At 33.5% G+C, this 18,108-nt stretch overlaps 1 long non-coding RNA gene across 1 annotated transcript in view; it reads left to right on the plus strand.

Annotated features, from left to right (window-relative positions):
* LOC140711466 (uncharacterized) overlaps positions 1–18,108 on the plus strand; it is a 113,046-nt gene that overhangs the window by 25,673 nt on the left and 69,265 nt on the right. The window lies entirely within an intron of this gene.

Genomic DNA, 18,108 nt, shown 5'->3' on the forward strand with positions numbered 1-18,108 from the left:
CTGTAGGACACATTTAAAGCAGTGTGTAGAGGGAAATTTATAGCACTAAAGGTCCACAAGGGAAAGCAGAAAAGATCTAAAATTGACACCCTAACATTGAAATTAAAAGAAACTAGAGAAGCAGCAGAGAACAAATTCAAAAACTAGCAGAAGGCAAAAAAATAAAAATAAAAATAACTAAGATCAGAGCAGAACTGAAGGAAACAGAAACACGAAAAACCCCTCAAAAAGTAATTAATTCAGGAGCTGGTATTTTGAAAAGATGAACAAAATAGCTACACCACTAGCCAGACTAATAGAGAAGAAAAGAGAGAAGAATCAAATAGATGCAATAAAAAATGATATAGGGGATATCACCATGATTCCAGAGAAATACAAACAACCATCAGAGAATACTATAAACCGCTCTATGCAAATAAGCTAGAAAATCTAGAAGAAATTGATAAATTCCTGGACACTTACACCCTCCCAAGTCTGAACCAGGAAGAAGTTGAATCCCTGAATAGACCAATAACAAGTTCTGAAATTGAGGCAGCAATTCATAGCCTACCAACCTAAAAAATCCACGACCAGACAAATGAATAGCTGAATTCTACCAGAGGTACAAAGAGGAGCTGGCACCATTCCTTCTGAAACTGCTCCCATCAATAGAAAAAGAGAGAATAGGGATAACTATTCTCTATAACTAAAAGAGAGTTAGGGATAACTCATTTTATGAGGCCAGCATCATCCTGACACCAAAAATGGCAGAGACACAACAAAAAAAGAAAATTTCAGGTCAATATCCCTGATGAACATTGATGCGAAAATACTCAATAACATACTGGCAAACTGAAACCAGCAGCACATCAAAAAGCTTATCCACCATGATCAAGTTGGCTTCATCCCTGGGATGCAAGGCTGGTTCACAAACATAATCCATCACATAAACAGAACCAATGACAAAAACCACATGATTATCTCAATAGGTGCAGAAAAGGCCTTCAATAAAATTCAACACCGCTTCTTGCTAAAAACTTGCAATAAACTAAGCATTAATGGAATGTATCTCAAAATATGACAAACACACAGCCAATATCATACCGAATGGGCAAGAAGTGGAAGCATTCCCTTTGAAAACCGGCATAAGACAAGGATGCCTTCTATCACCACTCCTATTCAACATAGTTTGGAAGTTCTGGCCAGGGCAGTCAGGCAAGAGAAAGAAATAAAGTGTATTCAAATAGGAAGAGAGGAAGTCAAATTGTCTCTGTTTGCAGATAACATAATTGTATATTTAGAAAACCACATCGTCTCAGCCCAAAATCTCAAGTTGATAAGCAACTTCAGCATAGTCTCAGGATACAAAATCAATGTGCAAAAATCACAAGCATTCCTATACACCAATAACAGATAAACAGAAAGCCAAATCATGAGTGAACTGCCATCCACAATTGCTACAAAGAGAATAAAATACCTAGGAATACAACTTACAAGTGATGTGAAGGACCTCTTCAAGGAGAACTACAAACCACTAATCAAAGAAATGAGAGGACACAAACAAATGGAAAAACATTCCATGCTCATGGATAGGAAGAGACTATATTGTGAAAATGGTCATACTGCCCAAAACAATTTATAGATTCAATGCTATCCCCATCAAGCTACCATTGACTTTCTTCACAGAATTGGAAAAAACTACTTTAAAGTTCATATGGAACCAAAAAAGAGCCTGCATCGCCAAGACAATCCTAACTAAAAAGAACAAAGCTGGAGGTATCACTCTACCTGACTTCAAACTATACTACAAGTCTACAGTAACCAAAAGAGCATGGTACTGGTACCAAACCAGATATATAGACCAATGGAACAGAGCAGAGGCCTCAGAAATAATACCACACATCTACAACCATCTGATCTTTGACAAACCTGACACAAACAAGCAATGGGGAAAGGATTCCCTATTTAATGGTGTTGGGAAAACTGGCTACCCATATGCAGGAAACTGAAACTGGACCCCTTCCTTACACCTTGTACAAAAATTACTCAAGATGGATTAAAGACTTAAACATAAGACCTAAAGCCATAATAATCCTAGAGGAAAACCTAGGCAATACCATTCAGGACATAGGCATGGGCAAAGACTTCATGTCTAAAACACCAAAAACAATGGCAACAAAGCCAAAATTGACAAATGGGATCTAATTAAACTAAACAGCTTCTGCACAGCAAAAGAAACTATCATCAGAGTGAACAGGGAACCTACAGAATGGGAGAAAATTTTTGCAATCTATCCATCTGACCAAGAGCTAATATCCATAATCTACAAAGAATATAAACAAATTTCCAAAAAAAAAAAAAAAAACCCCACCAAAAATTGGGCAAAGGATATAAACAGAAACTTCTCAAAAGAAGTCATTTATGCATCCAACAAACATGAAAAAATGCTCATCGCCACTGGTCATTAGAGAAATGCAAATCATAACCACAATGAGATACCATCTCATGCCAGTTAGAATCACTAAAAAGTCAGTAAACAACAGATGATGGAGAGGATGTGGAGAAATAGGAATGCTTTTACACTGTTGGTGGGACTGTAAATTAGTTAAACCACTGTGGAAGAGAATGTAGCGATTCCTCAAGGATCTAGAACCAGAAATACCATTTGACCCAGCAATCCCAGTACTGGGTATATACCCAAATGATTATAAATCATTCTACTATAAAGACACATTCACATTTATGTTTATTGTGGCACTATTCACAATAGCAAAGACTTGGAACCAACAGAAATGTCCACCAATGACAAACTGGATAAAGAAAATGTGACACATATACACCATGAAATACTCTGCAGTTATAAAAAAGGATGAGTTCATGCCTTTGCAGGGACATGGATAAAGCTGGAAACCATCATTCTCAGGAAACTAACACAAGAACAGAAAACCAAACACTGCACATTCTTACTCTTAAGTGGGAGTTGAACAATGAGAACACATGGACAGAGGGAGGGGAACATCACACACTGGGGCCTGTCAGTGGGTGGAGGGATAGGAGAGGGATAGCATTAGGAGAAATACTTAATGTAGGTGACCGGTTGATGAGTGCAGCAAACCACCATGGCATATGTATACCTGTGTAACAAAACTGCATGTTCTGCACATGTACCCCAGAACTTAAACTAAAATAAAAAGCAAAAATAAAACTAGCTCTAGTCCTATAACCCAGATCAACCACCACCCAGTACCAAATTATTTGATGCCTATAACTTATAAACAATGTACATGGCTACTTCTCTTTCCCAAATAAATAACCAGTTTAAAATAATATATTTTATTCATTGATAGATATAACGAGACATTCTGATTAGCTTTGCAAGTATGTTTTATAATCTTCATAGATTCTTTTTTAAAAAGCAGGATATAGTATACTCAGTTATGTAAAATCTGAGGCTGAGGAGATACGTCTTTACTAATAACATAGACATTTATAATCTTCCAAATTATATGTATATTCATTATATATTGTAATTTAAATATGTTGAAAAATTATAGTTATTTCTTAACATAATACAATGATTCAAGGCACATATTCAAAAGTTTTTATTTTAACTTTAAATCAAATTAAACTACATTAATTTTAGAAATTATCAGATTATTATCCATTGTTGTATAAAATTATATGTAAGAAAACTTTTCATAATATTAATTATTCTGGCCTATATATTAAAGGAGGTTTTTGAATGTGATACATTTTCATATTTTTTAATAAAATAAGTCTATCAGTTTATATAAAATTGTAGATAGATATAAAAATATATTCATTATATACATATTGGAAAAATCTTTGTTTTATACTATAACTTGAATTACAAAGTATATATTTCTTTTTAAAATAAGTTTATTATTAAGCATATATATGAATATAAATGAAAGACCCAAATAAAACCGCCTGGAAAGTGACTATAATTAGAAATGAAGAGCAAGGGATAAAACCTGAGGAATTTGACTGAGCCATGTAGAATTCAGTGAAAAGACAAGATATAGAAAAGGAGACTGAGGAATAAGTGACAATGTTGAGAAAAGCAGAGGGGTTGGTGTTCTTAGCAGCTATTAAATGAATAATGTCTAACAGGAGGGTGGTAATTACCTTTGACAAACATGGGTCCAGTAGGGTAAAGATGAGTAATTGTCTATAGACTTTTAGGATCAAAGAAGACATGAGACTTTTACAGGAGCTGTGTTTGGTACACGCTTCTGGCAAAAGCCTGATTGGACTGTGTTTGAGAGAATAGAAGAATGGGAAAGAATCCACATATGTATGTCAGACAGGTATTTAGATTTTAAGATCAGCAAATTTCTCAACCTGTGTTCTTAGGACAATTTTGTGCCTAGAAATAAATTCTTAGGTGTTCACAAACGTCTATGTGAGTTGATAAGTTTATCGTGTCCATAAATTCCTGTATGAGTTTGTGCATATATTTTCATTATAAAATAATATAAAATTATATAAGTGTATATTCTATCATCTGAATGAGCAGCTTATAATTTAGTACTGCTCTGCCATTACAAGACTCAACGTGCATTTCTGTTTACAATCACTTTAACAGGAAGTTATTCATCTTTAAATAGTGATTTAATGTAAACAAAAGCAAGGGGCACTTAGAAGTAAAATGAGGCATTCTAGAACAATGATGACCACATGAGGTAATGTACTGTGCTGGATTAACATAGGTTTTAAAGTAGTCTGATTAGACAAGTAAAAATGGAAAATATGCATTCAAAACTGAAGTACATGTAGACTATATTAGTCAGAGCTACAAACATTAGAGGTTATCTGTTTATCTTATGTGATCTTTACAACAGAAACTTATACTATGTCAAGCTACAGAAAGTAATACAAAGGAAAGAAAACGAATTATGTCAATACTAAGCAAAATAAAACTGAGAGCTATATTAATATCAGAGAAAATTGACATTTGACAAAAAGCTTTAATAAAGAGAGAAATTTTGTAATAATAAGAGTTTCCATTTACTGGGAAGAAATTACAATTCTAAATGTATATAAATTTAAAAACTTTAAATAAAGAAACAAAAACTGTCAAAATTAAGAAGAGGATGAATCAAAATGACATTCAGAATGAACAATAACACACACCTCTCAGTAATTGAGAACTGCCAGAAAGTAATTACTAAGTAAATATAGATTTGAAAAATATGATCAGCAAACATATATATTAAAATAATGGACATACATAACTAGCCTTCAATAAATATATTTTTAAGTACATATCATATGCTTATAAAAATGTACCATAGGCCGGGCGCGGTGGCTCAACCCTGTAATCCCAGCACTTTGGGAGGCTGAGACGGGCGGATCACGAGGTCAGGAGATCGAGACCATCCTGGCTAACACGGTGAAACCCCGTCTCTACTAAAAAATACAAAAAACTAGCCGGGCGAGGTGGCGGGCGCCTGTAGTCCCAGCTACTCGGGAGGCTGAGGCAGGAGAATGGCGTAAACCCGGGAGACGGAGCTTGCAGTGAGCTGAGATCGGCCACGGCACTCCAGCCTGGGCGACAGAGCGAGACTCCGTCTCAAAAAAAAAAAAAAAAAAAAAAAAAAAAAAAAATGTACCATAATTGGCAAATATGGATCAATTATAGGTGGATGAACTCGTACTGTTGTCAGAGATCTTTCTTTAAAATTACACTTATATATTGTTTTAAAGCACGGAAATTAGTGATCCTAAGTGATCCTCTCACACACACTCTCATGAACACAAATCTAAAGTAAAGGTTATATTTAAGCATAGAGAGACAGTGATTGCAGGGAAATTCTAGGAATTGTCAACAAGGTCCTACTTTTTAACCTTCGTTATTGTTACATGAACATTTTATTTGTGATAAATTATTGAGCAGTGCATTTTAATTTCATAAAATTAATGTGATGATTTGCTATAATTCAAAATTAAAAAATTATGTAAATCAAACAATAATGGGAGAATGTTCAAAATTTTAAAATTTTTCTATTTTTAAGGTTTAAATTATGAGCAGTTTTCATAATGTTTCCTATAGTACCATAGGAAAGCACTCTCTAGAAAATGAGTGCCTTTTTAGTTGTGATAACTTCTAGGCTTTAGATAGTGTAGTCTGCACTATCTTAAGCTCAGTCACTGCATCATATACTGTAAGTTTTGTTTCTTCCTCTAACTCCTTAATATGCTGCTAACATCAGTTTCAACAATGACCTCCCAAATGCTTATTACAATAAACAATTTTTAATGTTTTTACTAAACTCATTCTATTCTAGACATCATCGTCATTATTATTATTATTATTATTATTATTATTATTATTATTCTATGAGACATGGTCTCGCTCTGTTGCCCGGTGTAGTGGAGTGTAGTGGCGTGATTATAACTCATTGCAACCTGGAACTCCTGGGCTCAAACCATCCTCCTGCCTCAGCCTTCTGGGTAGCTGGGACCACAGTTATGCACAACTGCACTAGGATAACTTTTTATTTTTCTTATTTTGGTAGAGACAGCGTTTTGCTCTGTTGCCTAGGGTAGTGTCAAACTTCTGGTCTCAAGCAATCTTCCCTTCTTGGGCTCTCAAAATGCTGGTATTACAGACAGGAGCCATCATGCCTGGCATCATCTAAACTCTTTCTAGAATTTGAAACTGTTCAAACTCCTTGCTTTTTACTGGTTGTTAAGATACTATTTTTTTTTCTTCTTCCTCTATCTCTCTTTGTGTTACTATGACCGCCTAAAAAGATTGATTGTCTCCTGCTCCTATTTACACTACCATTTAGAGTTTCAGCCTAATCTTTCTTTCCTCCTCAGAGTCCACACTCTGCCTCATCAGGAATAGACAAAAATTAAACAAGCCCTCTAAGCAAGGTGCTACTCATGAAGTCCGAGTATGTGCCCAAATGCCTTCAAGACATCTCTAGATGGCTTTCCCGTAACAGCAGTATGTCCACATGTAAATACCTGTCTGTCTTCCAAGTCAAGTCCCCAAGATACAACACTAGGGAACTTCCCCTTCACTTCTTAGATTATTATTGCTCACCACTCTATCAATTTTATCCTTGAGATATCACACCTCCTACTTACTACCTCTTAGATGTGTATATTAGGGATGTTATAGTTTTCATTTATTTGTGTGATTACTAAAAAAGTATAGTGAATTATATATTGTTTATTTATGCAGTATTCCTCCCAGTCCTTCTACTAGCAAAGCTCCACGTTTGTATATTCCAACCATAAAATTTGAACTATTACCATATGCTTTACACCCTTCACTCTCAGATTACAGATGATTAGCTCAGCATTTAAACAGGCTGGACAAATACAATAACTTCCCTGAATTTTTAAAGAAGATTTTATTTAATTACTGTGATAACACTTAACATGATAGCTACCCCTAATACACTTTAAGTGTACAATACAGTGCTTTAAGTATAAGCATAATATTGTTTAGCAAATCTGTGTAATCTCTCTTTAGCCAAACAGCCACAGAAGACAAAATAAGCTTCCTGAGCAGCCTTCTTCCCCAGTATAAGGAGGAATATCATACATTTTTTCTTTAGGATTAAAAATATGCAAGAAGAACCCAGGAAGAGGAGAGGAGTGCTAGGTAGATACATAGATAAATAGATCCTTTATTTCTGTAAAACAGATGTTTCATGTAACTGAGCTGTATGGCTTATTGTTCCTCATTCGATCAAAACATTCTGTGATTGAACATTATACTTTTATTAAGTTTCCTTGTTATTTTCTAATATATGTTGAATCTAGCTTTTCTGTTTTGCACCCAAAATATTACTGACTGATCCAACTTCCTATTGTGTTTCCAATCTGCCTTTTTCTAGCATAGTTACTTTGTTAACAAAAAGTTTGCTTTAAAAATACAAATCTGATGATGGAATTTTCCTAAGTAAAATATTGCAGTAGCTTGTTGATACTTTTATACTATAATTAAAAATATAACTGTGACATAAAATGATATGAATTCGGGTTCCTGCTTGTTGCAGTCAAATTTAGGATTTTTGTTTATTACCTGTGCAACAAATATTTAATGTGAAATTTCTAATATAGCAGGCACAGTCCTAGTGCAGGGGAGTCCCATGTTTTTATGAAGTTTTGCTCTAGTGAAATGTCACGTTTGTGTGTATTTGGCATATGTGTGTGTGCATGTGTTGTATGTGTATGTATACACATGCATGCCTGTATATGCACATATGTGTGTATATATGTTTGCAGGCATACATGAACTATATATGGATTGTGTGCATAAACACATGCATGCATACTCCTATGTATACATGTAAATGTAAGAGTGTATGCATACTTGTATACATATATGTATGAGTAATATAGATGACAGTTTCTTGCACTTGTCCACATGTCTTATTCTTTGTCTTTTTTTGTTTTTTGAGACAGAGTCTCACTCTGCTGTCCAGGCTGGAGTGCAGTGAAATGGTGTTTCTCTGTTTTATTATTTCTAAAGATGATTTGTATTAACATTTATCCTATTTGAATTAGTGGTATTTTGTACATAAAAAGAGAGAGTAGCCAACATTTCTGTGACGACCTCACCTTTTTGTTCAGTAGGTAATTTTGATGTTCTTTTTCACAAATATAATCTATAAATGTTTATCCTCTTAATTTGAAAGATAAAAAAAGAAATAGATATCTTTTGATATCAGGCTATGATGTTTCATCATTACATTTCTGAATAAGTTGTAGACTATTCTGTGTGAAGTGAAACTAAGGGGTGGTATGTAAAAAACTAGTATAGATATTGCCAAATATGCTTTCAAAAATAATTTTTTAGCTTTTTTTAGACCTTTATTTATTGTATATTTTGAGCACAGTTCTGTTTCTAATGTACTCCTTGGCATGACAGTATTGTAATCTTAGTACCAAAACTTTCAAAATCTATTCCACAGAGAGGTAGTAGCATAATGACCATAGAAACTAAAAGTGTACCCTAATGAACAAATTCCATAAATTCAAATTTTAGCTCCACTACTTCCCAGCTTTGTAACTTTGACAAATTATAGAATATATTACTCTGAAGTCTCAATTCTCTTCCCCATCCTCTCCTATATAAAATGACAATCATAAAAGTACTTAGAGCAGTGTTATGATATAGATTTATTAAGGATTAAGAGATTAAGACAGTCAATATATGTAAACTGCCCAAAAAGCTCTAAATAAATGTTGTTTGCTATTACATTCTCTTATGCCATCCTAAGCCCTAGTGGGATTCTTTTTATTAGGATGGTAGGAGAAAAGATATGGAAGGCTATGTGTCCAGTTAGCTGTCATGGAAGTTCTAGCTTCTAATCCTCACTTTTTATTGATTAATATATCTGTTCCTTATTTATGAAGTGTGATACTTCATCTTTTGGCACTTGATTTTTAAATTTCCTTTTTCTATATGTCTACAGAGCACTCTGTAATGGTCAGCTTTATGTGTCAATTTGGCTAGTTCTAGTTTCTAGTTATTTAGTCAAACATCAATTTAGGTGTGATAATGAAGGTAATTCATAGAGGTGACTGAAGTGTGTAATTAGATGACTTCAAGTAACAGGATTCTCCTCAATATTCTAGGCAGGACTGACTCAGTTGGTTGAAAAACCTGAAGACATCACTGAGGTTTCCATAAGAATAAGGAGCTTATGTTTGTGCATAGGTGCTTTAGCTTGTACCTGACAGTTTCTGCATGCCTTTCTGATGAGGTATTTGCTGGATTTCAGACTTGGTTTGCCAGCCTACACAACAGCATAAGCCAATACCTCGCAATTCATCTTTGAATCTTTATTCTACTAGTTCTATTTTTCTGGTTGAATCCTTACTGATACACAATAACAAATTGACTTGCTATACTACTGGACTGTGAGCAGTTCAACAGTCGATTTCCTAAAGCTCCATGTAATACTTTTATGGAATTGCAGTTACACTTGAACTATTCTTTTTAGAAATTGACTTTGAATTTATAATCAACACTTTCTTTCCAAGACAACAAAAAAAACCAACAAAAAAACCCCGACGAACATATAAAATCTGCTTTATCAGGCTTACATGCCTGAAATAAATTAACTGATGTATCTGGTATATTTTACAAATGCTCTCATTTCTTTCTCTTTCTTTTTCTTTCTTTCTTTTTTTTTTTTTCCTAGTTGCAGCTTTCAAAAGATAGGCTTTATAATGAAGATAAAAATGAAAACTTACTAACACCCAGTGCATTTAATCTCACTTGATTGGTAAAAATAACACCAAAGATGTGTTATATTTTACTCCTTATCGTTTTAGAGAGAAAGTCTATATTCATGACATTGATGGGGATAATCAAGTTTATTATGTTTATTTTAACACTACTTTCTTAATAACTATAAGAAGTAAATTTATTTAGTATTTACCAGGTAATGGGCTTAGCATTACTTATGGGTTTTCTCTTAGAAATAATCTTTTCAAATATTGTTTTTTGACAACTATGAATATCAAAATCATGGATGAATTGTTATTCTTACTAATTGGACATTTATACAATATGAGCACAGTATGCTTAACAACATACACATAAAATGCAAACTTCATTGTAAGATGTGGGGTGCAGGGGAGAAAGAAAGAAGAAATGAGATGAGCAGAGGGAAGGAGAAAAAGAAATGTTCTCTTTCTTTTATAAATTACACAGTCTCAGGGAAATTCTTTTTTTTTTTTTTGAGACGGAGTCTCATTCTGTTGCCTAGGCTGGAGTGCAGTGGTGCAACCTTGGCTCACTGCAACCTCCACCTCCAGGGTTCAAGTGATTCTCCTGCCTCAGTCTCCGAAGTAGCTGGGACTACAGGTGTGTGCCACCACGCCCAGCTAATTTTTGTATTTTTAGTAGAGATGAGTTTTCACCATGTTGGATAGGATGGTCTCGATCTCTTGACCTCATGATCCACCCGCATTGGCCTCTCAAAATGCTGGTATTACAGGCTTGAGCAGGGGAAATTCTTCATAGCAGTGTGAAAAATACATGTATTTTTACATGTATTTAAATAAATGTAATACATACTAATACATGTATATACACATGTGTATATATACGTAAATGCATATATATACATATACTTATTTTCTGTCTGTATTCAATGAGAGGAACTATGAGCAAAAAAATTCTCTTACCAATTAGCATATCCAGCAACCAGATCTTGCTTTCTACATACTACTTTCTACTAAAATCAGCCCTGAAATTAAATAGAGAAATGCCTCATTCCAGGACTGGGGCAGGGAAATAATCATTAAACATTTGTTGAAACATATGCTGTTAGACTCTCCAAGAGTGACACAAGAAACTGTAGCCAAACTACCTTCATGTCTGGTACGTAAAATCTATGATGATGCAGAAAGATTTATGCTATTTGAATAAAGAGGAAGTGTAAAAAATAGAATAATGGAAAGGAAATTGGAATAAGAAGGAGCTAAACCGACCGGAAATAGTCAAGTTGTTGATAAAGAAAGGATAAAACAGAGGGATATTCAGGAGCTTACTACTGGAGACTTTTTCACACATTGACACTGTCTGTGAGGGAGGTAGTTACACCAGTTCAAGCAATCACCCTTGACTAAAAGGCTCCATTATACCATCTTTATTTATTCCAGATTGAATAAATTGAAATAAAATTTTGCTGAAAGAGACTAAGAAATTAAAATATTTACTCGGGATGCCAAATTCAGCATACTTGTTTAGATAATGGAAGAAAAACATGATTAATTGGAGAACTGGGGTTTTATTCATCTAAACTCCAATAAAGAATATAGAAAAGAAGATACAGTTGAGGTCAAAAGGTTGGGATTGGGTGAACAAAAGCTTTTGGAATTATTGAATCCTACTATCCAATATGCTATAATACATGCCGAAGAATGGAAGAGCAATTGCAAACGACCAAAAGTTGAAATTGAAAGATATACTGATGATATGGTTTAAGGCACCATGTTTATAATAAAGTTATACGTTAAAAGGTGTGAAAGAAAAATAAATTTGAGGGCCCCAAATCACTAAGCTAAAGGGAAAAAGTCAAGCTGGGAAGTGCTTGGGGCCAACCTGCCTCCCATTCTATTCAAAGTCACCCCTCTGCTCACTGAGATAAATACATATCTGATGGCCTCTTTTGGAGAGGGTAATCAGAGACTCAAAAGAATGCAACCATTTGTCTCTTATCTACCTGTGACCTGGAAGCCCCCTCCCTGCTTTGAGCTTCCCACCTTTGCTTTGAGTTGTCCCACTTTTTCTGGATCAAACCAGTCTTACATATGTTGATTGATGTCTCATGTCTCCTAAAACGTATACCACCAAATTGTGCTTTTGACCTCCTGAGGCTGTTTCTTGAGCACGCATCCTCAACTTGGCAAAATGAACTTTGTAAATTAACTGAGAACCATCTCTGATTTTCAGAGTTCACAAAGATAGCAAAGTAAAGTATAAGCAACAGCTATAACTTGTGGTAGCATCACCTATACCTGACTGCTTAATTTAAATAAATATGATGTGTGGGGAAGATTTAATATTATTATATTTGTATGTTAAAACAAAGTTACAACTCCCTCACCCAGCTTTACTTTTCAGGCTACATTACCAAAATGCTCATTCCTAACAGACATAACGCATTATTAAATCTTGGGAGGAGAATAAGATGACTATTTGCATTTACTTTATCAAAGTGTCATTCTTTCCTAAATATCTCATGTCTTTATTTTACCTACACTGAGAATCTGAAAATTGAAATAACAAAAAACTCATGGTAAAATACTTTGTATACAAATTTAGATATATTATATCTAATATAATTCAAATGTTAATTAGCTGAAGAAAACAATACTATTTAGCCTCACATTTAAATATTGTCCCTGTATTTTTTAAAAATAATTTGTCTTATTGACTTTATTTAAGTAATATATTTAAGTGAGATCAAAGTGTGTCACATTTCCCCAGTTCTGCTGTAGGAACCTAGTTTTTAGATTCCTTCCTGGGCAGGGGTCGTCGCGAGAGACCACTCGACACAGAAGTCACAGTGGAGAGATTTATTGCTAGCGCGCTAGGGTCCTATGTCCGAAGTTGGCCACAGGACCCCGAATGCTTGTTACAGACAGTTTATAAAGGCAAAAACCACAAAAATTCACAAAGCTTGAGGCGCAAGATGATTGGAGCAGGTTATGGCCTGAGCAAGGTGTCTTACTCTGATTGGTTGGTTTGAACCTGGTTTGAACCCACGCGGGGTATTTCCCGGACTTGTTCTTCTGTTTGAGTTCCAGGAATTTGGGTGGGTGTTTTAGATAGCCACACGGACATCAGGTGGGTGCTTTAGATGGCCACCTGGTCATTGGGTGGGTGCTTTAGATGGCCACCTGGTCATTGGGCGGGGGCTTTTAGATGGCCACCTGGTGTGGCTTTTCTAAGCTTCTAAGTTTCTAAGTCTCTAAGTTTCTAAGTCTAAAAGTCTAAAGGTTTCTAAGTTTCTAAATCTATTTTCACTGCATAAACACTCTGAGAGAGATTTTGGTCCTGTTTCATTTTAGAAAGATGTGGAGATAGGTATATCATTTCCCAGTGTTTGGAATTTTGATAATTTATCTACAGTGAAGGAATGGTTCCTCCCAATCTTTATTTTCCTTCTTCCGGTATAGTCAAAGTTACTCAGAACTAACCTGTAGAATTTGACATATTTCAAAGTGTTAGAGCTCCACATGAGACCACCTTTAGTTTGCATGAATACAGATTGAGAGGTAAGTGCCTGAACCCAACACATTAGCAAAATGTAGGATTGGATAGATGAAATAAAGCACATGAGCCCCATGAGGCATGGTGATATTTTTACCCTTTTTGGCTTACTGTGTAACTAAATAACATAAAATATTTTGATATCACTTCACTATTAAGTATTCCAAGATAGCAAGCCACTTTAATAAGATTCATATGATATTATGATTATAAACATGAGTTACTTTCATGTACATATTTCTGTATATAGTTTTGTAAGAATATGAAGCAAAATAAAACTTTTTTATTAAGATAATACTTCAATATGATAGACATTGGGTTAACTTACGATGAATTGCTACTAATAATATAAATTATGTATAAAATACATATTTATGTATACATTTTTATTATGTCCCAACACTACTATATTTGTAAGACTACTGAGTTTCCTACAGGCTCTTTTAAAATTAGTAAATCAAATGTAAAGGTGATACATATGTATGTATGTATCTATATATCTAAGTATAATTTTGAGTGAACTATAAGTGAACCCAGAGTGAACTTAAAGGAAAATGTATTGTTTTGTTTAACAATAACAAAACATTTAAAATATTTTACATATGCAAATATAGATAAACAAAGTCATCATGTGTGGCCACAAAATGAATCATAAATTTCTAGAGAGGACAAAGATCTCATCTTCTTTGAATATTTTACCTAGTACACAAGGAAATAATACACTATCTAACTCTTTTGTATGTCTCAAAATAAAACCAAGTGACTATCACTAATTAAATCTGTATTATTATTAATTATTCCAATAATGAGGCATAGTTAAATAAATAATATGAAGTAAATATCCATTGTGTATCACAAATATAATACAGGAATAAGTGATAATATACAGTTACAATTAATAACGAGATTAAGAAATTATTATGATTCTCCTTTAAATTCTCTACTTTGTAAAGTAATACCAAGAACATATTTCCCTTACACAAAGATTCAGAGGATTTATGACTTCTTCACTATCTCTCACTAATCTTGGAACACAATGTGGTAGAAAATATTACCATTTCTTTATGAAAATATCACCATCTCATCGTATCTCGTGTGTGTGTGTGTGTGTGTGTGTATGTGTTTTGGCTAAAAATGTATTGAAAGAGGATGTAACCTCCTGTAGTTTAGAAAAAAGTTGTGAAGTATAAATATAATTAATGCCACTGAATGACACATTTAAAATATTTAAAATGGCCTATTTTGTGTTATATATATTTTGCCACAATAAAATAAAAAGGAATGTAAATTTCTATCTAGTGTCTGACATATATATTTATTTCAGGGATATACACAATGAAGATAAGGGTTTGTAATTCATTGCATTCATTTGAAAGTAACTGATTATTATGTCTTAGAATGAGTTTGTCATAATTTTAATAACTGTTTTAAACCTAAATATTTGAGTAGTGTGATATATTAGTATTAGGTGTTAGTACTACATTTATATTTTATCCTATTATTATACACCTTTCATATTTTGTTCACCCAATAAGCCATATGTTAGTGTGTATTTCTGAATGGCTACACTAAAATTGGTGAAGGGTCAAACTCTTTTCTTTTTAGTGTCAGCAGTAAGGCAGGCTTTGTAACACCTAATTGTGTAGCAAATAATTTGATCACTGAATATTGTATCACAAATTTTTCCCTTCATAGGTTTATGAGCAAATATAATTCTTTAAACATAACTGAAAGTATTAAAAGTGATACACAAATGAAATTTTAGTTATAGTGATTATAGACTCTATACAATCAATATCCAGTCAATAACTTAATAAGGGATTAATTATTTTTAAAACAGTCTAACTTCAGAATTACTGCTGTCAAACAAGAAGGTATTTTAAAAATAGTCTAAAGATTTTTAAGAAAAATATAGACATATACAAACACCCCAGTAGAGAATGACATAACCTACTCATCATTATACCCTCTCAGTATCACCACTAGCAAAAAAAAAAAGAAAAAAAGAAAAAAGCATGACTCAGTAATGCTCACGAGATTAGTTGTTTTTATTTTGAAACGAGAAGAGCCTGAGAGTCCTGTAAGAAAATGCCATGTTGATCAGGGAGAAGGCTCTCAAAACCTGCAGTGGATAAAAGAGAAGAAGAACCTAGAATAACACAAGACCACCTAGACTGAGCCACGTATCTTTGAGAAAAAATGTGTGCCTCTATAATCTGCTAAATTTGGAGGATCAATGTAAATTTATCAAGATTTAAACATTTAGGAAAGTATCCAGCCAATAACAGTATATGCTGTCTATTTTCTTTACTGAATAAATTCTGACATAATAAAAAATTACATAAGTTCGGAAGGAAAAAAAAATCAAGCCAATGTTGTAAACTCTATACCCACCACCTCCCAGCCAACACACACACACACACACACACACACACACACACACACACAGGGAAGCTCTAAACATAGTTACTATTGTTTTGAATTCCTTTTTATCTTCAAAGTGGCAGCTGATTCAAAGAATATATCAAAGGCCAGGTTGATAAATCTGCTATTAGAGCAGTGATTAAAATATTTCTGAAAAAGATTTTCTTTGTTAAAGAAAGAAGTAGAAGGATACAAAAAGCTAATTGAGGGAGGTTAAGAATAGAAGTAAGCTGAAGTAAGCTCATCCAGGGAAAGGAGATCAAAATTTTCCTAGCATTTCTTTATTGCAGGTAGGTGATCATCAGTATTAGTAAACAAAGCCAAAAATGAAGACAAACCACACAGGATTCCAGCAGGTTGCTGGGCTTCTTCCTGTTAACTCTATACAGTCACATTAACAAAGTGAACAATTAGAAAGGCAATAAAATCTCAGACAGAGGGAATATCATGATCATAAACATAAGATGCCTAGTACAGCTCTGTATATCATTATTGTGTGAGTGTGACACTGCAGTTTTCCCCCAGCATATTATCCAAATTTAATTATAAAGTAAGGAAAATTTAAACAGACTTAATAATGGATGAAGAGATAGGAAAAGCTTTCAAAGAATTGTATCCAAGGTAGGCAACCTGCCAACATGGTACTAAAGCAAGTTTTTTTTTTTGATTTTTTTAAATCATTTTCATATCATAGAAAACCATTTTTATGTTGCAGAAAAGAAATTTAGATGAAAACATTCCCATTTAATGTATTGATATTTTTGAAGTTTAATATCAAATGCTGACAAAAAAGTGATTACAAAATTAATATATAGTTTTTTAAATAAGAAAGAATGGTGGTAATTTTAAACATAACAATAATAATTTAGTCTTTCAACCTGTTATGAATTACTTTATAAATAAATGTAGTAATATGATTTATCTTATTAGAAAAAAAGGTAAAATGTAAAATGTCTTTAATGGCTGTGAGATACTTAAAAACAATTTTTTTTTTTTTGGTAACGTAACACATAAAATCCTCAAAGTAAATTAAGAATATTTGAATAATTTTTTTTTAAATTTTTGTTTTAATGTTGCCCAGGTTGGCCTCGAACGCATAGCCTCGCCTTCTTGTGCGCCAGGACAACTGGCCTGAGCCACCTCAGCTCCCTGAATAATTCTTTAACATACCATTCATGCATTTGAAACCATAACACAATGCACTTAGTTTTAAAGACAATTATCCAAGTAATTGTATAACTCATATACAAGATAATGAAGCAAAAGTTATAATGAAAACATGTTGCACCCTTGGATATTATCATATAACTTGTTTTTTAACATAATCATGCCCAAATAAAATATTTAAAATTTTTCACAATTATTCTAATTATGAAAATAATAAGAACACTTAAAAATCTTTTTTGAACACTGGGAATTTAGCACTTGTCTGGCATATACTAGGGTCACAGAATTGCTCATTTTGTCTTAAGAGTAATTTGTGTAGAACTCAAAATTTTGTGCTCAGAACAGTACGAATATAAAAAAGTAAATGGTGCAAAATAGGAACAATGGAAGTTGATTATGGGCAGATGCAATAAGTTGTCATCTGTGCGTTCTCTGCCCTGCCACCCCAATTGCTATGTCTATATGGCTAGCAATACTTGCATAGACAATTCACTGGAGTTAACAAATGGTCAATGAAAAGTACTAGGTCTAAATTCAAAGTCAAGGGCTATCTGGTATCTTTATATCAGGTACCTTCATATTAGAGGGCAAAAAGTGACAGCATACGTCTTCAACTGAGTTATATTAGTCAGATCCAAAAGAGCAAACAATTTTATCAATGAATATATTCCTTCTGATGCTAGAAACATGTTTGTTTGTTCCTGCACAAAATATGTATTTTATTGTGTAATATTGACATGGCCCTTAATAGCAAAATC

Source organism: Chlorocebus sabaeus, chromosome 3 (genome assembly GCF_047675955.1).
Source record: "Chlorocebus sabaeus isolate Y175 chromosome 3, mChlSab1.0.hap1, whole genome shotgun sequence".
Lineage (NCBI taxonomy): Eukaryota > Metazoa > Chordata > Mammalia > Primates > Cercopithecidae > Chlorocebus > Chlorocebus sabaeus.